Here is a 22,661-nt window from a genome sequence, read left to right as displayed (position 1 = left end):
AAAGAAGAAGAAGTTTCACCAACACCTTCTTGACCATGTGCACACTGCAGAACTTCATTAGTTTGGGCTGTAACATGACCTTTTAGGAGTTGATCTATTTCATCTTCAGACAAAGGAGATAATGATTTTTTCTTTCTTCTTCTCAAGCGATTATTTTCTTCATGAAATAACATTTCAAATCATGAAAAACGTGAATGACAATCCTTAATTCCCCGATCTTCTGAAATTTGAAAACATTGTCGATCATATTCATATGACATGGAAATCAAATTATCATTTACCATTGATTTATTGAAAGAAGATTTTTCACTTACTTGAACAAAGATCCCATCTTGTTTTTCATGAAATGACTGGATTACCTCCTCATGAAGGCTTGGGTCAGTAACTTTGTCTTCTTCATTCCAGATGATCTCAACAACAGAGCTCTCCTTCATGGGATTCAAAAAAAGGTAGTCTTCATCATCACGATCTGAATCTAGATCTAAAATAACCGATTTGAATTTATCACATTCTGAGATTGAAACTTGACTTTCCTACATGTTGTCTTCTTCTATGGACAGATCTAAAATACAACCTTTTCCTTCATCATTTTTCATTGTACTAAGATCTTGATCCTGTTGCAAAGTTTCCTGAGCATCTTGATGAGTATCGTCTAAGTTCTCTTTATGCTGCTGAAATGGATTTTCGTACAGAGCCTCCATGATCTCATCTTCCATGAAGTCATCATCTTCATAAACTTTTTCAAGATTTTCAATAAAACTATAAACATGTTTACAATAGTCATGAACTAAGGTTAAGGGTGGATAAGATTCTTTATACCTCTCAAAGAACATGGTATGAAAATCCTTCAAGGAGTAAATACAAGCAGGCGGAAAAATTTCATACCAAGATCGGGCTTCACCTTCCAGAGTGGCCATGAGTATCTTCATCAAGTAGTCTTCAGAAAAATCAACCTTCAACTTGTGAATATGTATGTGAAATCTAACCATATGTAAAGCAGCATCCTTCCTATCATCATCTTTAAAAGTAGGAAAATTCCTTTGCCAATCTACCTTAGGAATTTTATTTTGGAAACCTGGAATGTGATCTCGGCTCATGGGAGCATACCTTTGTTCTAGCAAAACCATTTTGATAACAATTAATTGACCAAGAAATCCTTTAGGCTACTGGTTCTTGAAGAGTAGAGTCGCCATAAAAAGTCTGAACCTTGGGATTCTTTGACACTGGAGTCACTAGGAGAATGATTTCAGCCTTCATATGTGTCTGATTGTTGTCCACCATCAATAATCAGATCTAACTTGATTCATGTACTGGGGCAATTTGAAAGTTAGATATTCCGTTTATAAGACTAGACCGGAGATTGACTGAAGTAGCGTTTATCTACTTGCGCTAATGCAAAGCAAAAGCGTTTCGAAGGCTACCTGGCTAATCTTCAGGCTCCATCTGTATTTTATAGAATGAGGAACACTAAAAAACAAACAATGTCTTCCCGAGTGGAGTCGCCACTATGTTAGTGCCTAAATCTACCTCAGGCTTACAAAGGTAGGATCTAGGACAACATCAAACCACGCTTAACCTGGTAGCTAGCCATACCAAGTCGAGAGAGGGCTCTCTCCAGGTAAATCTCAGCAAAATATGATCACTAAAGGCTTGAGATGACTGATATAACTACTGATCTTAGGCTAGGTATATGTACAAAACAGTTTGATTGAATAAAATGATGTTTTTGTTGGCTGAAATGGAAAAGCAGATTTTGGGTGCAGGGAATGGGGCTCAATCTTGCAGAGATCTCAATGGAGCAAGGTAGGCAACTGATTTTGGCACTTGAAATCGAATAAAATGGAGAGATTATACATGTGAGGAGTTGAAGCGGGCAAGAATAGCCATGGATCCTCTCCAAACAGCTGAAAACATCAAGAAACTAAAGCAAACCTTAAGTAGAGCACTGCAATTTCAATGGATTCTACTTTCACTCTTGTTTGATTTAGTTAGGAAGAAACTACATAATGTCACACATAACACATAAGTGAATTCAAAATTACAAAGGAAATCACTGTACAAAAAAAAAATGCCACAGGGATCCCAAAAAGTGTTGCAAACCCTAGTCTCAATTCCTTAGCCAAAATGCTGATATGAGTGTATAATGAAGCTCCTTGCTTTCTCAAGAGTCCAACCATGCTAATGACTGAAAAACCACATAATATAGAGAAACTATATCTCATCCTAGCCTCTATGGGTCGAGCTCATATGTTTAGGAGCTATTCCAACTAATTCTAAACTTAGAACTACAAATCAGGCAGTGGAACAACATGCCTCTAGAAACAAGGGAACTGATTCATTCAGTTTCAAACAACTTTTTAACAGATGAATCTACCTCCATAAGTGAAAATTTTACATATTTACATCATGATCCATCAATGTACATTAAATTACATCACAAATTTGACATTAACAAGGTGAAAAAGTCAAACTAGCAAAAGCTAGGTGAAAAACAGAGTATACTTGGTCAAACTAGCAAAATTTTCCCTATGCGTCGTGCCTGATTCTCTATGCGTAGCACCTATTTGGAGCCACTTTGGGATGCCTTCCCTGTATCCAAATTTCCTCCAACTGTGCGTGTTGGAAAGGTATACCTGTCTACTTTCCAACCCAAGTTGAATTTTTCAATTTGGCCTCGATTTGCCTTTCCAAAATTCAGTTCTCCCAACATTGCTTCCTGTGTGTCAAAATAGGGGCAGTAAGGTAATTTTTTGAGTTTTTTTGACCTTTTTGAGCGCTCAAAACCTGTCGAAATTTCTTGGAAATTGGTAGGAAAGAATATTTTTCCATGCGAAATCCAAAAATTCTGATTTTTTTTCATTTGGAGCCTCCCATCAAAAGCAAGCGCCAAGTGGCGCAGCGCATGAGCAGGAATTCCTGTTTTTTGAACAAAAAAATCCAAAAATGCAAAAACTGCCCCAATTTTTTTGGAAATTTGGCTGAGTCTTCTCCATCAAGCACTGTGTTGGGCCAAGGAAGCCTCAACCAATATCTAAAGTCTGTCTTGCTCCTTTCGCCTCCTCGATGCCATTTTCAACTTTGTTTTCAAGCTCCTGATTCTTGCCTTGCAGACTTTGTTTCTTGCCATGTAATGATAATACATATGCCTCAACAATGTCTTCTCCCTATTGGCCTTCTCTAGCATCCTTTCCAAAGTGCAAGTTTGTCCTCTCAAGCCAAGATTCACGCTCAGCTTGAATTTCCCTTTCAAGTGTTGTCAACTTGGTTTTCCTTCTCTTAGCAGCTTGCCAGTTGCTTACATGCTTTTGAGCTACATGGATGAGTGGGACTGATGAGGGGTGGATTTGATGCTAGTTGTAGGGTTTTGGGGAATGAAAGGGTTTAGGGAATAGTATTTAGGCTTTGGGATAGAAATTAGGGTTTTGGGATATTTGAGTAGGGTTTGGGAATAGTGGGATTAGGTATTAGGGTTTTTAGTTTTAGGGATATGGGGGATAGTGAAATGGGTTAACTAAATTATAAAAGAAGTGAGGGAATTAAAGGTGTGGGAGTGATGGCAAAAAAAATAAATTTACAAACCCTAAGCAATCATGTTTTGAACAAAAATTGCAAGGAGTTAGGGTTTTGAAATTTTTTCACTAAATCATCATAAACATCTTAAGACACACTTTCATTGGCATTTGTAGAGTTTTTGACTTACTTTCGACCGGAGGAAACCAAGAAAATTGAGAATATGGATGAATTTGTGGTCAAAATGGCTTGCAGCACTATGCGCCATGCCACAAACACAATGCGTTGCGCCACCAAACCCAACGCATAATGATTTTTGAAGGAGACTTTTGGAGGCCTTCCCTATGTCCAAATTTGGCATGGGATAGCTCATTGGGAATATTGTTGAGTCTAATTTCCAACCCAACTAGAAGTTTTCAATTTGGGGTTCATTTGCCATGTCAAAAATCAAATCTCCCAAGACTGGTCAAAATGTGCCAAATGAGGATGCCTAAAGGCAGAGTGCTGTTGCAATCAACTTTTGAAGGTCTTCCTCAGCTCCAAATTGAGCTCATGATAGCTCCTTGGAAATATATTTATCTAGGTATCATTTTAATCATCAAGAAAGTCATTTGGCCAACCAAGCTAGGAGAAAACTTGAGTTTACGAAGGTCACTTCAGAGGTACATCAATTCTCCTGAGGCAATTGTATTTTTGACATTTCTCTAAAACCATGACACCTTTGTAAAACGTGAAGGAGGTTTTTCTTCCCTGGCCTATTGTGGACAAAAACCTTTCTCAGTTTGTTCAAATTCATCTTTCCTTGCTCAGAAACATCATTTGAGTAAAACCTACCCCGCTTTGTGGAACAGGGGATTTATCGAAATAAAGGGAAATGAAGGAGATAAGGGGATTTTAAATTCATGACGAAATTTTGGGAAGTAGGAAGGGATATTAAAAAGCAAGGGAAAGTAAAATTTCAAATATTGAGTGAGGGGGAGGGGTCCAAAAGAGAAAAACACAAGCCTAGCCAAGAAAATTGTCAAATTGTATCAAGAAACTAGGGTTTGTGCAAAAATGAGGAATCTGAGGGATCACAGTGATGGGAAGTGTTTAATATTAAGGATAGGGGAAGGTGTATTAACATCAGGATACAAGTTTTGTTGATTCTTTGACCATCCAAGAGAAATTACCTTCAAAACCCTAGAAGAGGGAAATGAACCTTACCTAGGCACAACTAAAGCATGAACAAGGTATAAAATGACCCAGTGGAACTTGACATGGTGATGAAAACTCTCCGAATGATGGTACACTCAGCTAAATGGTGACATGGACCGACATTTGGACAACTTTGAAAGGAGTAAAAGCAAACCATAGACCTAATACTTAGTGACCAAATTTTGTTTGAAGACTCACTAAAATGACAAAATTTGAGCTTGAATCCTTAAAATCATTTTGTAAGAGCATGTTTGATCACTGGAGGAAGGTTGCAAAGGCTGACACTAACAGGTCTGACACACCATTCACCTTTGTCTATTTGACAGAAAAAGCCAAGGATGTGTTTTGTCTAACCACTGACAAAAACCATCCTACTTAACCACAGTGATTTCCATATGGTTACTGGAGACTCTGCTTTTCTTTATGTTGGGGGCATGCAACCTTTTTTTAATTTCATTTTCTAGCCTTTTAGCTTTTTAGCTTTTTAGATTTTTAACTTATTAGGTTAGGTGATTGGTAGAACACACCATTCACCTTTTTCTATGCTATGGACGAAGCAAATGAAGTGTTTTGTCTAACTGTGGATTAAGCTATCCTACCTAACCTCAGTAGTTCCTTAGCTTTTCAGTTTTTCTAGATTTTTAGTCTTGTCATATCTAGCTTGCATAAAAAGAAAACTAAAAAACTGAGCATATGTTATCGCATGGTTCAAGATCGTTAAAAAAAATAAACCTACCACTGAGCATATGTTATCGCATGGTTCAAGCTCGTTAAAAAATAAACCTACCTCTAAGCATATGTTGTCGCATGGTTCAAGCTCGTTAAAAAATAAACCTACCACTGAGCATATGTTGTTGCATGGTTTAAGCTCTTTAAAAGATAAACCTACCACCGAACATGGTTCCCCACAGTCCAAGATTTTTAAAAAACGAACCCACCTTCGGTAAATAACCTTTGTGATTGCCATGTTGTCAGCCTTTTGAGCCTTGGTTGTGTTCCTACCATCACCTCCATCCTTTTGGCCGATCATACACTGCCACTTGATTGTTTACACTTTTTAAGGAACAGCTGCGATGAGTGGTCCTATTAGCCAATCTCCTCACATCACCATGTTTTGAGAAGTTCCAAGCTTACTCGGAACCCGTTGCTACCCTAAATGCCACTCGTTCCTCAAACTAGAGTCTCCTTTAAACTCTTTTCAGACTCATTAAATATGAAAATATTGTCGAGCTATTGGACTTTCCAGCTCACTAAAGTAATTGAAAGTGTCATCCCTCATGTATATTTTAATCTTTTCGAACCTGAGGGATTATCTCACAAAAAAGTTCGAGTGCTTGTCTTTCTGGCTGACTAAAGTGATCGAAAAGTCATCCCTTTTGTATTATTTTATCCTTTTTTGGAATTAAGGGATTATGCTATGAAAAAGAACTGCTGGAGTTTCCTTTTCATCCCTTTTCAAACTCTCTAAACATGAAAAGAACCAAGTTGTCTTTGTCATTAAACTCATTAAAACAATAGCGGCAAACTTGTCCACCTAGACAAGAACGGGTTTCACTGTCGCTAGACTCGCTAAAACATAGTGACAGGTTTGCCTGAAGGGAAAGCAATAGAACAAGCATATGTTATCATCCTCAAGCTTGACAAAAATAAAGAGGTACTGGTCAGCAATGACTGAGGAAAAAGGGAAGAAAACTTAAAAAATTTTATGGTAGCAGGTCACTCTTGAACATGACACTTTCACTCTGTCACCATGATTGAGACGGGTTGGGTTATTCAATTCACCGATCATTTCACCATTGGTATTCCGCACCATCCATCTATTGGGGTTAACACTACCAATCCATCTCAGTGTCGTCGATATGTTAAAGAGAAGTCATTTAGTTGAGAAACCACCATCCAGTTAATGCCTCATCCATTGCAATACCTTCACCCTCCATTTTTCATGACCGCCATTCTTGAACCTTGTGTCGTAAGATCGTTTTCACCTCTAGAAAATCATTTGCTTTGTTTCGTGTCGTAGATGTGGGATACATTAAGGCCCTCCTACGATGGGTCACTTCCTATCGACATCAGCTCATTATCCAAGAAGTTGACTTAGAAACAACCCTTTCAGAACTTTGAAGCTTGCATGCCTCAATGGCAAGTCTCTCACTTCCGGCGACAAGTTGACATCAATGGCCTTCGACTGAAAGATTTTGCATGGTGTTCAACATCGGATAATATATTCACACCACGTGACTTGTACTATAGTACCTTCAGGGACATTATCATTATCGGTGATTCCTCTTGGTCCTGTTAACATCTCACATTATTGGTTGGTAATCAGGGGATGTCTTTCCATGTTCGACTTCAGAAAATATCTTCACATGGATTGACTTATAACTTGGGCGAATATTTAACGAGTTTGAAGACCCTGGATCTAGTTTCATCCATCCAGGCTATGATATATTCAGGGATATAAAGACACAAAATGTACACAAAAGCTACACAGATGGTCATTCGAGCCAGGGTTGATGAATCTACATTTGAAGAACCACCAATTTGCAAATGCAAACGACTATCTTTTCTATGTACATGAAATGAATTTATAAAGTTGAGCATGGGAATGCCCACCTCAACTAGATCATGAAAATTATATTATGATGATGTATTGTATTGTATCTTATATAGGTCACCTTCCAGTTTCGAAAACCTCAGATCCTCATGATAAAGCATTTCACCTGACATCAAAGATTTACGACTTCATGCTTTATGGGGCAACTGTTATAGACATATTTGGCCACTGCAACCTAATCTTATATGTCGATAAACTAGGGCTCTTTAACCCCTAAAAGTGTTGTTTCATACCCTAAAGGATCATGGTCAACTAATTAAATCATTCCCCAAAAGTTCCACCTGTAAAACCATCCAGAAACTAGCCAAAACTGGACCATACTGACTGCTCCACTGTCAGGGTGCGATGCATACTAACTTCTACACTAGCCAGGTGTGATGCATACTGATGAGGCCTTTTGTAAGGTGCGATGAGCGAAGATTGACAAATGTCCGAGACAGTTTGCTAAGTGGATATTCATGGAATCTTCCAGAAACTTCTCCTATGATACTTGCCTCTCTGAATTCGCCCAGGGATGAGTAAGAGATCCAAGAAATCTCCAAGTGGACCCAAAAACAACAAGTGGAATGACACTAATCAAAACCCCAGAGATGACTCACACCCTTGCATAGATCTATAAATGGATCCCTCATCTAAGAGATCTAGAGGTTGGAATTTTGTAATTTGCAAGGAATTGCTAATAGTTTGTGGCTGAGAAAGAGCATTGTATTGTTGGTGTGATCTTGCTTTTCATGAGGTGGAGAGGGCTGTGATGCTAGGAGGATGATGTTGGATCAGACAGCTGGGTTGTAATTCTCCCTTCTATTTAATAAAGTTCTTTGAGTTTTCTTCCATACAACTGTGCAATTGTGAATGTTATTATTTTTGAATGCCATTTATGTTCATTGTATTTTTGATTCTGCAATGCTTATCATATAATAGATCAAGATGCTTTGACGGTGTTTTGTTACTGTGTTTGTATAGGTATTCTCTAAGCAAGATAAGTAGGAGAGGAGTTGCAAGCTCTGTCAAGGGGCAGAGAGATCAAGCAAGGAGTTAAGTGGAAGATCCAGGTTGGTTCCTTTGCCTCTCTCTGATCTATCATACATAGAAGAAATCCAAAATTTCTTTGATTGTTTGTTTCTAGGCGACCAATCCTAGAGGGCTAGTCGATCGAAAAGACACTAGTTTTCCTAGAAACATAGACCTAAGTTGAAATTCGATAGCACTGAGGGAAATCCTCTAACAGAGATCTATATAGAGGTTTGAGGTATTCAAATAAGAGAAACAAAATCTCAGGTGCATAAAGGAAGTGGAACATGCATTTGAAAAAGGAAAAAGAACCAGAACCAGAAATCACTGGTTGTAAATTTAATCTTTAAGTAACCACAGATTGACTTTAAAATTGTCCAAGAGATACAAGCTCAATGGGCATACAAAAAACTGAACTCCATATAGATGACTAGTTTAAATAAAAAATGATTTGATTAACCTAAATTGAAATTATATATATATATATATATATATATATATATATGTTTACATTTAATAATGTAAAATTAACGTAAACCTTTAATTTTAATTAAATACATATTTATATTATTTAATTAATTAAATAAATAATTATATATCATTAATTAATTAAAATATTAATATTAATAATAATTAATTAAATCAAATTTTTAATTATATTAATATTTATTATTAATATAATTTGAATAAATTTAATAGCTATTTTTTTAAATCATTGATTCACATGTATAAAATAATAAAATATATATACTTCAAATTTATTAAAATATTGTAAATTTAAAAATTATAATCAAATATTGTAAATTTAAAAATTAAATTAATAATAATAATAATATTAAAATATATAAATTCTGTACTACATTCATTTATTATATGTACTGAGGTTTTGATTATTTTAGTAATGATAAATTCAGCAGGAGGGGGATTCACTATTACGATCAACATGTGGCGATTCTCCACCATTAAACCTCATGGTTCTTAATAGTGTGGTTGTGGGTTCGACTTTTATGGACGGCCAAATAGACTTGGCAAACTGGGTTGATTCTCATATTTTTTTTTAAACCCGATATATTTCATGTTTTTAACTCTGTTAGAGGAGCTGGCTAGAGTATGATCATATTTTCTAAGTGAACGCTTATAAATTCATATACTTTTATTAACTTTTAAAATTTTTATTTAATTTAAACCAATGTAAATGTTCAATTTTATTTATTTATTTATTTAAATTTTAATCCATTAAATATGTGTGAAATATAAATTTAAATTAATCTAAATGTGCATTTATTTATTTATTTATTCAAATTTTAATGTGAAATATAATTTGATTCAATCAAGCCAAAAATCCTTTAGAACCACTAGATAGAAACCCAATAAATAGACCAAAAACTCAGCTCCATATAAAATTTTCTTTCTATAATGGTAAAGTCCTACCACCTAGCGGGTGTAAAGTTGAAATTCCCTACCATTCAACAAATCCTCTAACAAATCTCTATATATAGGTTTGAGGTATTCAAATAGGAGAAATAGAAATCTCCGCTACATAAACAAACAGGGAATTGGGAAAGGAAATAGAACCAGACATCACTAGTTGTAAATTTAATTTTAAGAAATTGTAGTTTCAACTTTAAAAAATGTCCAGTAGATACAAGTTCAATGGACAGGGAATTGGAGAGTGTGAGGGAAGAGATACAAATATGGATATTATATGGTTTTATATAACTAGAATAGATGTCTTAACCTTGGATCTATAAGCGTCGAAAGGGATCAAATCTCTTGAAGTGGAAACATTTCCTCACGTTTTAAACTAAAAAACAAGGTTTGCACCTCGAGATTGGATCCCTCTCAGTACTTGATAGATCCGGGGTCAAGATGGATCTAGGCTGGTTATATTATAGTTCGAAATATAACTATTAATATATTAATATTATATTATATTAATAGATAATACAATATTGATATAATAACCATAAATATATAAATATACAATAATAATATGGTTGTTATTATTTATATAGTGTGTTTAACAATATAAGCCTAATAATTATTAATGTGGTTGTAGATGTGCTTCATATACTACTATGAGTCTATATCATCACATTCATAAATGTTGTTGTGTTAGTTAACATAGGTATTAGAAGAAGAAATGACTATTCACGTCAAAGTCAAAGTCAGATAATACAATTTTGAGCAAGATTTTGATATCTTGTGATTTAAAATGCACTTTTGAATGCATAAATGGATTGAGCACCTGAAAAACCTTTAGACACTATAACTTTGCAAAAACTAACATATCTAAATTAACAATAAACAATGTTTGGAAAATAGTCATCACACAAAACATGAAGTTTGATAAAAATGCTCAAGGTAATGGCTCACAAGCAAACAATTTTCTAAGACCCAAAGACATGTCTCACCAATTAAAGCCTTTCCCTTGCAAACTACCAATAGTAAATTTCAGGTAGAGTGGTTTTGATATAGTCTAATAAAATTTGATATTAAGTATACTGTATTTTCAATAGCCATAAATCATCAAAACGGAGACAATGCTTATTACCATATCTAAATCTAAATTTCCAATTCAATGAAAATTTCATATCCCCACTAAAAAAAAAAAATACAACATTAATTCTATCACTATTTACAATCATATTATTACCTTTTTCATTTTCAACTAATATTTCAAGTCATATTAATACATTTCCAACCACAATATTTATTTTTTCATATATATATATATATATAAAACTTTGTGCTAATTGAAATATCCATTAATTTTCATTAATGAAATTTGCAACTCTCACATACTTGTAAAACAAAAACAAAATGCAGAAAATGATATGATATAATCTAATTGCAGAAAATGATTTGATATAATCTAATAAAAAATGATATTAAGTATACTATATTTTCAATAGCCAAAAATCATCAAAACAGACACAATGCTTATTACCATGTCTAAATCTAAATTGCTGGTTCAATGAAAATTTCATCCCCCGATAAAAAAGAACGCACATAATGTTAAAGTCCAAAATAAAATAAAAGCGAAGGCACATAATGTTAAAATCGAACCTACAGTAACATTTGACATATCACACAATCTAATTCTCACGATCAATGAATATTTCAAATCCCAATAAATAAAAACGAAGGCATATAATGTCAAAATCGAATTTGTTGTAACATCTCACACTTACAACTATTGATGGCTAATCCCTCGGGTAATTATTCTATGTTGTTAGGGTTTTTAATGATATTTTCTATCAAATTTGTTTCGCACAAATTTATTAGAATCATAGTTTCATTTTTCATTGAATCTAATATATATAATTTATTTATTTATATATTAATAAATAAAAAAATATAATTTAACCAAAATTGTTTTGCTAAATTCTAATTACAAATTCTAAAATATAATGTAACAATATGGATCATTGAAATAACATAATCCAATAAAAAATGTTTTACCAAATTTTAATTAAAGACTCTAAAACACAGTTATAAATGAAAAGCTATTAAGCCCGGGTGATTTTTACCATTATAAGCCTTAATGGGTCTTATGAGTAATAATAAAAATAATAATGACTCAATTTGAAAAAGTGGGAGCTCTCTGGTGAGACAATTGATCATTGAACAAATTGCACCACCGGGAGCGGAAACATAAAGAATGAAGAATAGGAGCCGAAGTCTAGAGAAGTTGGGAAGGTACATTAGAATGATATTGATTCAGAAAAGAACTTTTGTACAGGAAACTCTCCACACTACACACTCAGCAAAGTCACTGAAAACAAGAAATGAACAAACAAATCACCTTACCAATTTTGAAAATAATTAGATGAATTGTTGTTCACAAAGAAATCAAATCGATAAACACCACATTGTACAATACCTTGAAAATATGGCCGTGTAGCAGTATTCTCAACTGGCAGGGAAAATTTTAAGAACCCCCCTAAATTTATAAGTATAATAAATGGGCGAATATCCATGGTATATAGGAAAAATGGAAGGCGATTTTATCAATAATATAATATGTATATATAATTTTGTGGCGAATCTCTCACGAGGGCGAATATTTTACTTAATTATAAAATCTTGTAAGATCTTGGTATTACCATGGGTTATCATAAACTGGAGCTTAAAAATTACTATTAGTAATTTATAAAAATTAATATCCACCAAGCCCTGAGAGGATCAAATATTTTTTCACTCTATGCTAGTTTGCATATCACGATATTTGATACCTCTCGAGGGTTAGTAGACCCAGAGTAAAGATGGATCTATGCTAGTTTAATTCCCCCATTTAAATAGGTTACATTCCAGGTGAATACCATGGGTCAATACCATGTGTCATTTTGGTGAATACCATGGGTCAACACCATGTGCCATTTTTATTTTTATTAATACTAATATTAGGGTTAATAATGTTTTTTTGCATGGTATTAATAACAATCTAGTCCATGGTATTTGTCCCATAGTGTTTTGCCCATAGGTTTCACCTAAATATAACGCATTTTTTGAGTGTGCATAAATATAAGGTGACTTATGGAGTAAATATAAAAAAATGTTTTATTTGTTTACCATACCTCTCGTTTATTTATATTTTTATTAATTTACCAAACCACTTTTACGAATATGGTATTTGGCCCATGGGATTCACTTAAATAAAACCTCTTTCTTGAGCCTTCATAAATAGAACTAGGGTTATGGACTAAATATAAAAAGAGGTTTTATTTATTTACCATACGTCTAGTTTATTTATATTTTTATTTATTTACCATACCTCCACTTTACTTATATCTTTATTTGTTTACACCCTTGCATGTATATAACGTGACTTGTGGAGTAAATATAAAAAATGTTTTATTTATTTATCATACTTCTCATTTATTTATATTTTTATTAATTTAACATAGCTCTTTTATAAATATGGTATTTGGCCCATAGGATTCACTTAAATAAAACCCACTCTTGAAAATGGGCGAATGGATTCACTTAAATAAAACCTATTCTTGAAAATGGGCGAACGGAAGGTTGTAACTCCTAATTTCAAGGGCTAAATTTACCTTTTTTACCCTCTCCCTTAAAATAAGGTGGGCTATTTGAGGTGATTTGTAAAAATGTACTATGATACAAAATATTCGCCCACTAAAAATTTAAAACCCCTTAATTCCCCCAAAGGGTGAACATTCGCCCCTAAAATTTTCTATGCAAACTGGCAAAGAAATGTTAATCCACAAACACCTACAAATAACAAATGAATTACTAAGTAGAAACCAAAGAAATTAGAGATTCCAATTGATGTTCATATTAATATGAAAAAACTAAAGCGCATAACTTTTTTACCTTATCCATCCATTCAGCAGAGGAATGAGCTAATTCGTCCATCCATTCAAGAGAGGAACAAGCTAATGTGTTTCACTAAAATGCCTTGTTTATGAAATGTTTTCCTCTCCGTTCTGCACTGGCTCGCCCTAGGTGGTTAATATCACAATTCTCGACAATCAAGATTCTTGAAATTTGAAATCTAATGTGGCAAGTTCCAGCTAATTATCACTGGGCATCGTCATTGACTTTTTGAAAAAACTAGAATGGAGAGCTTTATTCCATTTGAATCTAGCTTTATTCCATTTGAAGCTAGTATGGAAAGATTTATGAAGAAATTAGAAAACGCAACTCAAAAATAAATTGTTGTTTTTGAAATGGGAGCAACTCATATACTATTGTTTCTAAAATGGGATTTAACATCAATTCAGAAAGGAAATTTACAAGTTTAACCATTGTAATTTGTGATAGAAAGTTGGAAATTGTAATTCCTAATGTTTGGATTTCCGAAAAAATGGAATTTAAAAAAAAAATGGACGAGTTGACAACTTAATAGCCCTGCTTAAATTTTTTTATTATATTATTCCAATTTCCTTTTAAAAGTTAAATCAAATTTTATTTTTGAAAGTTAAAAGAGGGATGATGTACCAAAAAATGCATTAAAAGATTGTTGAACGGTAAACAATGTGACACCAAAGAAAGGGACAAGCTGAGCCATTTGTCTAGGAGGGGCTAGTGCTCTCCTGCTCTGCAACTATGGAAATTAAGTATGATCTGCTGGCATCACGAGAATAACTCAAGTATTTAGGTGATCTGAGAAGCCTGTGCATTAGTGTGAGAAAACGGGTGAGAACCTAAAGTGGCCAGATCATTAGTGTGTCTGTCTATATGTGTGTTTTAAGTATATGTTCAAAGACAGAGTTTGTCTAATCGCCAGGTAGCCTCCAGTAAGCTATCTCGGTATTGAGTAGCAACAGTCTGGTAAATGTAAACACAGTCTATCTCTGGTATGAACAGACTGTAAATCAAGTGTAATCGATATCTGAAAATTCAAAGAGTGTCATTTCATTTTCTACTTCTAAGTACTGTGTACTTTAATTTGTGCTGTTGTGTAGTAGTTGTCTCATAATCTTCACTTGAAGTTCATTAGGGGTTCACTAAAGGATCGAAGGGTGCCTGACCGTTAAAAGGTGAGGATGTCGTGTGAAAGTTAGCAGAGCATGAAAGATCCGAGTAGGTTCACACTAAGTTCACCGGAGGTCGATCAGTGAAGACAAACGAAGAGACACGACGAGGCCAAGACAGAAGAGAAAGTGACAGTAGGATAGCGCGTAGAGTGTGTGACACTGTAGCAATGGCACTATAGTAGAGCACTGTAGCACGAAACTGTAGCAGCACTGTAGCAAGATTTTGTGAAAGCCCCTGTTGAGAATTGATATCAGAGCCATTAACGTTTGGCTCGCCAGGTCAGTACTAATGATTTTTATCACTCTATATAAAATGGATCCAATTAGAAAGTCTGTTTCATACCGTGATATCAAAGAGCAAGAATCCTCTACTCAAGAAAATCCTCTTTGGGATATGTTCGCTATTGCATCTAGTAAGGTTTTAAATTCTGCTGAACTTGAATATGAAGAAAGTCAACCCACTGCTAGATGGCAGCTACCTTCAATTAATGCTTCAGAAGTCTATGCAGATCTATCTACGTTCAATTTAATTGGCGCTACTAGGATAAGTATAAAGGAATCTATCACTCATATTTAGGAAAATTATGACTGTGTACAATCTATTCCTTTACTTAACCCCAAAAAATTGTAGGCCGAGGCTAAGCGTCTAAAAACCCAATACCTTCATTTAGGTTGTATCAGAATTGGAATACATGCATTAACACATCAGGGTTTGAATACTTTTGTGTTAGCTACTGTCCGAGATCTTACACATAAAAAATATGCAGATTCATTAATAGGAGGGATAGTTGCACCTCTTTCAAATGGTCTAGTTGATTTTGATTGCTATGCAAATTTTTCAGTTTATGTATCTGATGAAACTATTAATAGCATTCTCCAGCTCCAAATCCAAACAACTATATTTGATATGAATAAGAAAAGACATAATATATAGCAATCCAAACCAGAGGTTTCTTCAGGCACACAAATACCTTGTATCTTGCTATTATGCATGCCCCCGGTAAAGATTATAAGGCTAGTGTTGTGGTGTTAACAGACTCTAGAAATCAAAAGATAGAACACCAAACAATCAGGTGGGAAGATTTGACATTCCCTAAACATTGGGTGGTTTCAGACCCCAACCCTCCGTTAGTCAAGAAAATTACCTCTGCAGATATTAGAGAAGAATCCTCCTTTGCCATCTTATCTTTTCCCCATAGATCTACTATAGATAGAAAGAGGATAGATCAAATTTGCAGAGTTCACCATTATACAGAAATCCTGAACTTGTTGACACTGCATGCACAAGTTCTCTTGTAAATACTTGCAAACATATTTCATTGTTTGAATTAGCCCAAATGGTAAATTTTTCTTCCCTAGAAGTTAAATGCCCAGAGTGTCAGTATCTTGTTATTTTAAGCCAGCTTGCAGATTTAGTAATCCATGAGAATCATCATCCTAGGACTGGTGAAGCCCCATCTACAACTTCTGTCAATCCATGTCCTAATCCTAAGTGCTCAGAAATTCCATTTCCTCATGAGTCAGAGCATGTTTTGATGATGCATGAGATTCCTATTTTGGAAAATGAAGATCCAAGGTTAACCCAAATGTTTTCAGTAATGAGACCAGCTAAACCAAGATATGGTATTGGTTATCTTGAGCAAGCTAATGGCCTTATACTAGATTGCAGATTTTCTTCTGTTCTGGATGACTGCAAAAAGTGAGTAGTCATGGAGATGCAAAAATTCTTCACTTTAATGGATGGATGTCTGAAAAATAGAGTCCCTACCAAATGGATGAAAGCCATGTTGAATTGGGATCTTTTTACAAATCCTAAAGTAAAAGAATTTGGTTTCAGTCATTCTATGTCTGAGAAAATAAAATTGTCTCAAGAATGGAAAAAACACATGGAATGTACTAACACATGGATCTCATCCTATGTCTGGTTAGAAAGGAAAAAACAACAAATGATTTTAATGGCTGATGCATCTAATTCATCTCAGCATTCTTGGATAGCACTAGATGGTCTTAAAGTTGAAACACCTACAACTTTTCCTCCATACAAAGACATAGTGCTTGGAGAAGGACAAAATATTGCCAAAGAAATACCATTTGTATTAAAGGATGACATTGCATCTAGTACTGATGGCAGAAACATAAAACTTCAGAATAGCTGAATTGGACAAACATAGTTGTGAAGGGTCTTGAAATGAACATGGCCAAATCCAAAGAGGTCAAAGAAAAATTTGATACTGTCCAAGTTTCATTAAATTCTGTAAATAATTCCTTGAATAATGTTCAAAATTCTACTTTAGTAATTAGGGGGTATGTTAGAGAATCCATCATAAAGCTAGAAAATGTTGAAGACAAAATGGTAGAACATATAGGTTCTACATCTGGACAAATAAATGAACTGGTAGAGAAGATGAATAAATTATCTATATCTAAAACAAAAAAACCAGTTCCTTCTTCTTTTTTATATAAAGCAAGTGTCCGTATTCAGGATCCTGTCAAGCCAGTCGACAGGTTTCCTTTTCTATTCCCCAGAGAAATTGCATCCCAAGAACCGAAAAAAGTTGAGACTTCAAGTGAACATATTTCTATAGCAAGTCTATTTAAGGAAGAGGAAAAAGAGCCAGAAGTTATGCCTATATGTGAGCCTTTGGAAATTCGGTATAGCAAGTATTCAACACCTAATATCGGATGAAAAGGAAAACTACCTGAAACTCACACTTTCTTCCCTGATTCTCATAGGGAATGGACTATAGATAACCTCAGTGTCGATTAGATAAGACAAATGGTAGACATGATGTTTACAAAATATAAAATTATGTGTCTAAGAGGAAAAGCTAAGGTAGAATCATGCAAAACAATCATCCAGTGTTTCACAGGCACACTATCAAAATGGTGGGAAACAGAATCCTCTTTTGCTTTAATTAAACAAATGGAAGAACAACTGCTCAAAGACGAGAAAGGAAATATAATTCATAATTCAGATGGGACAATACAAAACAGCATGATTGGAGCCTTGAATTCCATGATTGTTGAGCATTGGTGTGGTCCTGAAGCAGAAATAGCCGATAAACATGAGATTATTTTAATGAATCTCAAGTGCAATAAAATATCCCAATATGAAGACTTCCATCGAGATTGGATGCAGAGAATTTATGAAGTCAAAGACTCAAAGAATTTGTTATGGAGGCAAGTCTATCTTGTAGCACTTCCTTCTAGGTTTGTTGACTATCTTAGACTACAAGAATTTTTTCAAATACCTTTTTAGTCTTACACATGGGGACAAATATATTCAATTATTACTAAAGCTCTGGTTGGTCTCTGCACAAGCTCAAAAGTTAATAAGTCTCTAGAAACGTTGTCTAGGTTCCCCAACAACAAATGATTGTGCAACAAGTATGGGTTATCTCTTGATGATCCATTAGTAAAAAGAAGAAAATTCAAGAAACGGGCCAAGAAAGAATCAACCAAAAAAGACTTTAAGAAGAAAGGCTGATTTTTTCGACAGCATAAGAAGAAGGGATATTGCAAATATGTTCCTAAGACACATTATTTTAAACCATTCGACATTCACCTGCATAGTTCAAAGCAAGAAAAATGGAATAAATTGACATGTTGGTTGTGTGGAAAAAATGGACATACTGGAAATAACTGTCCAGTAGGTGAAGAATCAAAAAGAAATCGAGGCAAGAAATTTCAACCTCAAAATCAAAAATTAAAAACTCCAAAAACAAAAGCTCAGTATCTTTGCATGAAATGTGGGTCTAGAAATCATAAAACTGATCATTTCCCCAATGAGGTGATCAAAGAACACCCCCAGATTCGGCAGCAACAGTTTCTTGACTCATCTGGTGAAAGTTCTAATTCTATTTCTGTATATACTTCAGAAGAAGAAGTTGAAGAATGAAATTTTCATGCCAATGCTTGTGATTGTTCAGATTCTGAAAATTGTAAATGTATTTTCTCCTCTGAAACTAAAATTTATAATGAATCTTCTGATGAATATATACAGTCACAGAAATACAAAAAGAAGATTCTTATGGCACAGACAGAAGAAGATGAGATAAAAATCTTGTCCCAAATAAGAGCCATGGAAGAAGGAAAAATGAAGAATCGCCTTATGGAAGCCTTCATGGATCAAATGAAATCTTCCAGCAAAATTTCTTCAAATAAGCCACTCTTCATTGACGCCTCTTATGAAAAGAATGAAAAATCACTCCAAAGGCATCAACAACAGGATAAGGTTCGCACGCTTACCTTGGGGGAGATAAGTCATGAAATTCACAATCTCAAATCTGAATTTTCTATTCTTAAATCTCAAATTGTGATATTAGAAAAAGGCAAATCCCTTGATGAAGAAGAATCTATAAAAGAATATGATACAAAAGAATTTTACAAGCCAAATGTACAGATTAATGAAGGAAGAAAATATACTACTTTAGGTTTTCAGGAAATGAGGATACTCGCCATTGAATACCAGCAACATCATGTGCAAATAAATATTTGCATCCAGGTACAAATGTTCAATTTAACTTCTCTTATTGATTCTGGAGCAGACGTAAATATTCTAAATACAAAAGTGATCCCGGCTGAATATTGGATGATAGCAGAAAGAAAAGTTATTGGTTTGGAAGTAAAACGCTGAAGTATGAAATTCCCAAGGCGTCTATCTGCTTTGATAATGACTTCATAAAATTAAAATTTGTAGTTTCTGACATCCCTGTTGAGTGTATTTTAGGTAACATATTTTTAGCTGTTGTTGAACCACATGGTTCATTTAGAACAAAAAAGAATAAGGGTGGATATTTTATTACTCTTCCTACCTCCTCGAATGGCCCAAGAAAAATTAAATTACCATATGTCTCAGCTCCACGAGTTTCGACAATTGTTTAGACTATGGAAGGGCTAAAGAAAGTTGAATCAAAGCTAACAGATCTAAAAGATCTGAAATCCACCATTCATGTCTCACAACAACTAAGCTTACCAGCAATACAAAAGAATATTTCAAAATTAAAGGAAAAAATAGAGAAAGAGTGTTGCGCAGAAGATCCAAATGATTTTTGGCACAGAAAGCAATATTCCGTTGAATTGCCCTACAAAGCAGAATATATAGGTAAGCCATGTAAAAGTAAGGCAATTTTGATGAACAAGGAATATCATGAGCTCTGCGAAAAACAAATCAAGAATCTATTGAGTAAAAAATTGACCAGAGAATCAGAGAGCTTGTGGAATTGTTATGGGTTCTATGTAAATAAAAGAGCAGAACAAATCAGAGGCATCCCAAGGCTAGTCATCAATTATAAGCCTTTGAACTCAGTACTAGTAGATGATACATATCTGATTCCTCACAAAGGAGATCTGATAAGCAGAATAGCAGGAGCAAAGATATTTTCCAAGTTCGATTTGAAATCAGGATTTTGGCAAGTTGTTATATCAGAGAAGGATAAATTCAAAACAGCTTTCAGTGTCCCAGCTAGACATTATAAATGGAACGTGATGCCTTTCAGATTAAAGCATGCAACATCCAAGTTCTACAAGGTGATCGACTCTATATTTAAACCCTTCTTCGATTGGCTGACTGTGTATATAGATGATATACTTATTTTTTTCAAAAAATTTGCAAGATCATTTTAAAAATATACAGACCTTTGTAAATACAATAAAGACGAATGGTCGCTATTTTCATTCCTACAAATTGAAGTTTAAGGATGGTCATGAATTCGAGTCTTGCTAGGGCTAAGCTCGTTCCATGTTTGTATTGTTTTGTTCTACACCTAGAAGAAGGGATTCTATATGGATGTTAATACAAAGAATTGATATGTGATGGGGTATAATGTCAGTTTGTAGTTATTATAAATTTGATAAAATTGGGGCTTTTCATAATGCCTTATATCGTGTATGCAATGTTGATTACTATGTTTCTCTTTGCATTTTAATTTAGGTATCATTTCAATTTAAATGCTTCAGAGAACTTTATATAGATTGAGCTATGGGTTTGCCTCGTTGATACTCTCCATTAGAGAGCAATATGGTTATGATATGCGTATCATAACTTAAAGGTAAATTTTATTCATTGATTATGATGATTCATCTTTTCTATGTAATGATTTTTGGAAAGAGGGAAGCTTTCCATTATACAAAGGATGGGAGGAATAATCGAGATTCAAGTCAAAGGATTTACAGGTGAAGGTTCACATTCTTAGATTTCTGGTGTAAAATTTTAATATTAAAACAATAAAATGTCATTTTTTATTTTTTAATCACTTATTTTGAAGAGAGAAATGTTATTTGTAAAAAAAAATTAATGGTGTTTTCACTTTTGTCTTAAATCACATTAGGTTCATTTTGATGATTATATATATATATATATATATATATATATATATATATATATATATATATATATATATAGCTAAGTGTAAGATATATGTAAATTGGTATAAAATAAGAGCTTAAATATATATTGGGTTTAAAAATCAAGATGGTAAATTATTTTTTTTATATATATTTTGAATGTTAAAATTAATAAAGCTAGAACAATATTCGGATGGCGAACGGAGAAGCAGGCTAGGGTTTGAAAGAAAAAAACCGCAAAGGACGAGGGGAGCTGGTGTCACAGAGGCGGAAAAGAGCAGAAAAATCCCGAGGCTGGATGGGGGTAAGAAGGGAGGACGATTTTGACAAGACCAGGAAACATTAGAAGTAACCAGAGCTGAAGGAAAACTATGGAAAGCCGGTAGGGGAGGGGAGAGATCCCCTCCTATAAAAACGTAGTAGCAGGAGAAACAAGTGGAAGCAAAACGTAGAGCAACTACAAAGAAAACAATAGAGAAGCTCCAATAATGGTTAATCTCTGGCAAATGAAGATAGGAGGAAGATGCTTACCAAGGGCACAGAAAAAACCAAGGTACGTAATACCCAATAACAAACTTGAGGAATATAGTTGTTACATGAAAGACCATGCCTTAATCTGCAAGTTTGTAGGGTTTTGGCCATCAGAAAAGGAATTATTTAGATGGATACACCAGAGATGGAGGCCAAAAGGACATATAGAGCTAAAATTAGGAGCAAAAGGGTTTTTTACAGTAATCTTTGCAAATTTGGAAGATAAATAAAGACTATGTGAAGAAGGACCGTACTTCATGAATAATGCGGGTTTGTTCATAAAATGCTGGGAGGAAAGATACAACCCTGAAAATGAAAAAATGTTAGTTGCCCCAATCTGGGTCAGACTGTTTGGCCTACCGGTGGAATTTTGGGATCCAGAAATCATGGAAGGAATAGGTAATACGATAGGAGCCTTTGTTAAGGTAGCGGAATCAACAAAACGAGGGAAATATACATCATATGCCAAACTGTGTGTGTACATGAATATAGCTGAGCCATTGCCAGAATACATAGAGCTAGAGTATCATGATGAGATATGGCAACAACCAATAGACTATGAACACATCCCGTTCAAATGCAAAAGATGCCATGAATATGGACACCTATACAAACAATGCCCGCTAAATAAGGAAGAGGAAATTATTAGACAAAAAGAAGAAGAGCAGAAGAAATCGGATAAAACAGAGGAGGCGGAAAAGGGCTTTCAACAGGTAAACAGAAAGAAGAGACATGGAAACTAAGGAACTAAAGTTCAGATGTAGACAAAACAAATGAATATAGAGAGTCAGAATAAATTCAAAATTCTTCAACAAGACAACGAAGAAAATGAAGAAAAACTGGTAGAAGAATAAGGGCTGGTAGATGAACCAATGGAAATAGTCAAAGAAATAAAAGGTAAGGAAATAGAAATAGTAGTAGGAACTGAAGAAGAAGCAGGAGAAAGG

The sequence above is a fragment of the Pinus tabuliformis genome, chromosome 2_2, assembly GCF_031772625.1.
Source record: "Pinus tabuliformis cultivar Carrire ecotype Pingquan chromosome 2_2, CPIR1, whole genome shotgun sequence".
Classification (NCBI taxonomy): Eukaryota; Viridiplantae; Streptophyta; class Pinopsida; order Pinales; family Pinaceae; genus Pinus; species Pinus tabuliformis.
This window is presented reverse-complemented; position numbering follows the sequence as displayed.